This window comes from Oryzias latipes, chromosome 18 (assembly GCF_002234675.1).
Source record: "Oryzias latipes chromosome 18, ASM223467v1".
In the NCBI taxonomy this organism is placed as follows: Eukaryota; Metazoa; Chordata; class Actinopteri; order Beloniformes; family Adrianichthyidae; genus Oryzias; species Oryzias latipes.
The window spans coordinates 19,243,151-19,249,204 of record NC_019876.2 but is presented as its reverse complement, the minus strand read 5'-3'; positions in this window follow the sequence as shown (position 1 = coordinate 19,249,204).

The following is a 6,054-nucleotide window of genomic DNA, read 5'->3' as shown; positions in this document are numbered from 1 at the left end:
AATAAAAAAGTCAAGTAAAGTGGTATATACAGGGAGCCAGTTTAGCTCATGCATTGGTGCCTCATGAAATCAGGGTTCGAATCCGGGCTGCTCCCTATTCCCTTCTCTGCTTCTGTGCCGGTCCCAAGTCCGGATAAATTGAGAGGGTTGCGTCAGAAAAGGGCATCCAGCGTAAAACATTGCCAACTTAACCATGCAATTCATCCTCGACAGAGAGGTTGTTTCGCTGTGGCAACCCCTGATGGGAAAAACCAAAAGAGAAAAAAGAAGAAGTAAAGTGGTATTTACAGTACAGACCAAACGTTTGGACACACCTTCTAATTCAAATAAATTTGAAGGTGTGTCCAAACTATTGGTCTGTACTGTGTTCACTTTCTCCCACTCTCTTTCAAGTAATTAATGAAATTCCTTTTGAAAAACTTAATATTTAATAGTCTCATTGTGTCATGTTCTGTGTGCAGAAGTTAATTAGGCTATTTAGGATTAAGAGTAACAACTGAATTATTTACAAGTGTATGCAGATGCATTCATATGTATTTTCCAATCAATTTCATTAATAATATGGCGGTGTATAGATGTATATTTCTGTTGTTCAACTTCCTTAGTTTCATATTTGTTTTCACTGTATGAAATAAACCATTTTCAAATCCAAAAACAATATCAAATTTTGTTAGAACACATGTACAATAATAGAAAATCAGTATATTCAAACATGTAACTTGACATAAGAACAAACAGTGTTTAATTTGAACATGATTTAATATGATTTGATTTATTTGTTTATTTCAAGGAATAATTGTAGACAATACAACATAAAAATCTCACAGAGCTATCAAACTAATTTCAGAAATGAGGACATGCACTGATAAAAACCGAAAAATGAATGAAAATATAAGATGAAAAAACAGTTTAATTCCTCATAATCATAAATACAAATGTTTGCAGTGACGCATGTGATGTAGAGAAAGATGTGACAGAGGAATTCAAGGTGGAGGTGGGACCACACCAAGGATTTGAGCTCCATCTTGTTTGTAATGGACTGACTGACAGTCAGTTCAGATAGTATTTAATATTTGATAGTCAGATATTAACATTATACTCATCAAAACTTACGATGTTTTCAGACTTTAATGATTGAGAAACTTTGACTGTAGAAAAAATGGGCTAAACCATTTTGTAATGCCAAAAGGGGTGCCATCCAGCATTTTAAATTGATTTTTACAATTCTTTTTTTTAATCCAAAAGAAACTGAAAAAAGGTAATTATCAAAAGTGGTTGACGACCTGATGATTGCAGGCAGTGACAAGAATGTGACAAAAAAGGTAAAGATAGTTCTTACAGCTAAGTTCAAAATAAAAGACCCAGGTAAACTTAAACATTACACATTTATTTCTTTTGAAAAGTGTTTAATATGAAAATATTAAGAATTTAGTATGAATGTGAACTACTGGGGAAATACACACAGACAAAGGTTTTCTAGGAAATTTTGAGGGAAATGCAGGGAGATCTTTTTTTTGTTGGATATATCCTACATATCCTGGATAAATATCCTTCTCTGACGACAACCGGGTTACTACGAATATTACAAATATTCACTGCATCTTTCAGAATAAAGAAATCATAAAACTTTCATCTTCTTTGTTCAAGGTTGTTTATAGATTGTTAAGTATAGTTATTATTAAGTGTATTTGTTTTCCTTTTGTTAGGATTTGACTTGAGTAACTGGGACTCTGTTTCCCCTCTGGATGGAGGAGAAAAGGAGCAGCAGCTTTGCACTTAGACAAGAAGCAAGCAAAAAACTTTTACTTTATTAACATGATGTTTTTTGTACCTGCCTACACCTGATGGAAACAACATTTTACTGGTTATCTTTAATAACATCAGGTTTTAAACACTTGTGTTTTTCTTTTCATTCTAGTGAAGACAATGAAATGTTTAGACCTAACTGACATTTCTAGATCCTCATAGTTTTAAGCTAAAAGTATCACATTTTTGTAATTCAGCAACAATGCTTACTCAGACTGGTACATAGGAAACCAGGGTTCATTTCCCAAGCGGTACGATAAGCTCTAAGGATCCAGTGTGGATCCTTGTGCAAGACCCTTCATATACTATCTATGTAGCCAAAAGAGAGCCCAAGTCTGGGGTTCCCTGTGCCATTCCCCAGCCCGGATTAAATACTGGGGTTGTGTCAGGAAGGGCATCCAATGTTAAAAATCTCTGCCAAACCACCAAACCATTAACTGATTGGTTTAGATTAAACTATTAGTGAAAGTTAAATTGCTGTTGTGACCCCTCATGGGATGTGCCAAAAGGTGAACATTTATTTCTAAAATAACTAAAACCATTTAAAACCTAAATAAAGAAATGAAAACATGAATGTTTGCTTTGCACAATTAGTTTAAAAAAACTTTAATAATAGTAATAATAATTAAAATAATAATAAACTTTTTTGCATGGCATCTTTCAAGATAAAAAAATCACAAAGGGCTTCAGTAAAACACGGTTAAAGACAGAATATAAAATTAATTATAAAAAAAGAAATTTTTTAAGAAGATACCGTACAGACCAAAAGTTTGGACACACCTTCGCATTCATTTGAATGGGACGTTGTGTCCAAACTTTTGGCCTGTACTGTATGTTTTTAGCTGTTTAAAAAAAAATACTGAGTCTGGGGCTGAAAAGAAGGGAGTTTAAAATAGCAAATTTTGTAAAGTATACATCATTTACCATAAAATAAATTGAACAATGACATTTTTGTGCTACTGCTAAATTCACATGTAGGCTTATCTGTCCTGAATGTGTGGATAAATGTATTCATATGAAAAACGTTAGATTTGTGAATCAATGTCTAATTGAAAATATCAGTAAATGAAATGTTCTACTAAAGTTTGGTAGAACATTTCATTTACTGATATTACTGACTTATTTTTTCTTATTTTTCTCCCTGTTTCTAAAGCAATGTGTTCATAGCAAAAATGCAGGAAAAGTTTATACCCTCTTATAGTGATGGAAATAGCTTTTGACAGTCTTACAACCCCTCTGCATCCTGGGCAAGGATGTAGTAGTGGTGGAGGAGTATAAATACCTGGGTGTGACTATCGACAGCAGACTGAGCTGGAGGAGCCACAGCACTGCTGTGTACAAGAAGGCCTGCAGCAGACTCTACTTCCTAAGGAAGCTGAGGTCTTTCAATGTGTGCAGCAAGATGCTGGAGATCTTCTACCAGTCTGTGGTAGCCAGCACCTTGTTCTCCTCCGTGGTCTGCTGGGGAAGCAGCATTGCAGTCAGTGACACCAACAGACTGAACAAGCTGATCAGGAAGGCGGGTTCTGTCATTGGCTGCAAACAGGAAACATTTGAAGCAGTGATGGAGAGGAGGTCACTGAACAGACTCCTTTCAATCATGGACAACCCAGAGCATCCTCTCCACCCTGTTTTGGACAAACAGCGGAGCTCCTTCTCTAGGAAGCTCAGACAGCTCCGCTCCAAAACTGCCCGGTACCAGAAATCCTTCATACCCAATGCAATAACCCTGTGCAACAACTCACAGTGCAAAAGATAACCTTTGCACATTTTTTATTATCTATTTATTTAGTTTTTTTCTATTTTGCACATTTCTTTCACAAATTTTTTACCTGCACTGTTCTGTAAATAGCTTTTTAAATTATACAACCTTGATGTTTGCATTTATGCTACATTTTCTTTGTTCTTGTTTTTTTTTATGTCATTCTAAGTTTTTTTCCCCCTCTGCTGTCAGTTGCTATTGTGACAACCAAGTTTCCCACGTGTGGGATCAATAAAGTATTTCTGATTCTGAAATTCTGGCTCTTCTGGCTTGGCTCACTAAAAAAAGATGACTTTTTCAGCTCCCAATCAGCTCTTCAGATTGTTTTGTTGCTTTAATTTACCTTGAACAACAATATAAAATTATGTACAAGATGAATTCTCAATGCTAAAAATGTGTTTTTTCCTAATATGTGTTTTATATTAATATATTTTTATTTATTCACTGTAGATAAAATGTGAAAAATGAATTATAAAATACAAAAAAGTACTTATTATTCAACATTAAATTATATAATTTTTTCATCTCTTTAAAAAAATTTTTTAAAATAAAACAAAAAAAATCACTGCAAACAGATCACAAAATATAAATGAAAATGTGCAAAAAAAGAAGAAAAAACTTTTTAATCAATCACAGTAAAAGTTGGCATTTAAAATGACTAAATGTCTCGGCTTTGAGGAGCATGAAGTGATATATATGCCAAGACATTGCAAACAAAACTTTCTAAGTTGCAAGGCTTTTTTTTTGTTTTCTACATTTTTTTTTCTTTCAAAAACCTTTTTCTTTTTGCTTTCAAAGACTCTTTTTTGCTTTCAAAACACTTTTTTTTTTGCTTTAAAAAAATATTTTTGTTTGCAACACACATGCTTTTTACATGCGTTGTGTCTCTTCTCGCTTCTCCCCCTTTGATCTTGCGTTCATAAATAAATAATAAGACACTCTGCAAATTAAAATAAAAGGTAAAAATGCTTCTGTTAAGTACATTAAGTCTACTTTGGTGAGCCATCATTCTTTTGCCCATTACTGCTGTTAATCTTGTGCAGCATAAAAGAATATGTGCTTCACATATTTTTTTTTGTTTGTTTTTACAAACATATCTTGAAGAAAATCTTACTTTTTACCAATATTTGGCTCTGGAGGATTCACAGATCACACACAGGCCTGTTGATTTAGTGTAATAAGCTTTATCATTTATTTTACAGTTTAAAAGATTATTACAGAGGGGGAAATGAGGGACACACCCAGGCACAGAGAGGAGGAGGAGGATCCAGGCAAAAGGGATCTTTAATAATTAAAACAAAACTAAGCAATAATACCACTTCAGCATGCAGGCAAACTCAAAACTTGAAAACTTACAATGACACAATAACTAGGGGACAGCAAACTACATCAAACTATGGAGCAGCACAGGAGGAAATAAATGACAGGACTTAAATACATACAGGACTGAAGAGACACAGATGGAAACAATGAGGGCGGATGGGGACCAAAAGTAAAACTCGAAAACACGACACAACACAGGAAACCCTACAAAATAAAACAGGAAGTGAATTCAAAACATGAAGAAACAAGAGACAACTAGAAAACAAAAGTAAAGAAACTAAAACCGTGACAAAGAAAGCATCAATTATTTTTAAAATGATTAAAAATGAATGGTTCGTCAGCCTAAGAGACAGAGGCAGACACCATGTTAGATAAATATGGCGATTGGCGATATGGCGATTTGATTGGTTAGAATCTAGACCAATCATGAGGTTGTTTGATGGCAGCTATGTCACGCTTAACTGAAACTTATGAACGCAAAATAAAAGAGAGGGAGAAGGCAAGATAAGACTCAACGCATGCAAAAACATTTGTTTTGCAAATGCAAAAGTATTTCTTTAAAGCAAAAAAAAGTTTTTTGAAAGAAAAAATGTTGAAATGTTTTTAAAAAGAAAATATTTAATATTTTCATTTGCTACTTATACGTTTGCAGTGTGGTGGCATAAATATCACTTTATGGGCACTCGGCAATATGCGAATGATGAAATGGAGCGTCATTTGAAAAGTCACATGATCATACGCAATCTGAAGCAAGTGCTGGATAGGCCAACAATGACACTTCCGCTTTGAAAGATCGATAGAGTTGAGCCGTCCACTCGAGCAGAACACCCCTACTTCAATGTGCTTGTTGTTCTTCCCTTCAGTTGCGTTTCCTCCTGCTTGCCTAACCTAGACAATGATACCTGTTTTGGCTGGACATCATGTATAAAGAAGAAAGCTCAAAGCACGCCCTGCTCAGTTTTTGCATTAATTTTAGGAAGATGTTTTTGGTCTAAATTTCTTGACACAAATAAATTCATGTTAAACTGCTTAACATAAGATGTATTTCTGACCTCATTATAATTCATCAGGATACTTTCCCCAGAGATAAACTCAGAGTTCTTTTTCACTTTACTAGACTACTGAAGTCAGTTACCTTTCCATTTAATGAAGAAAAGCAGGAC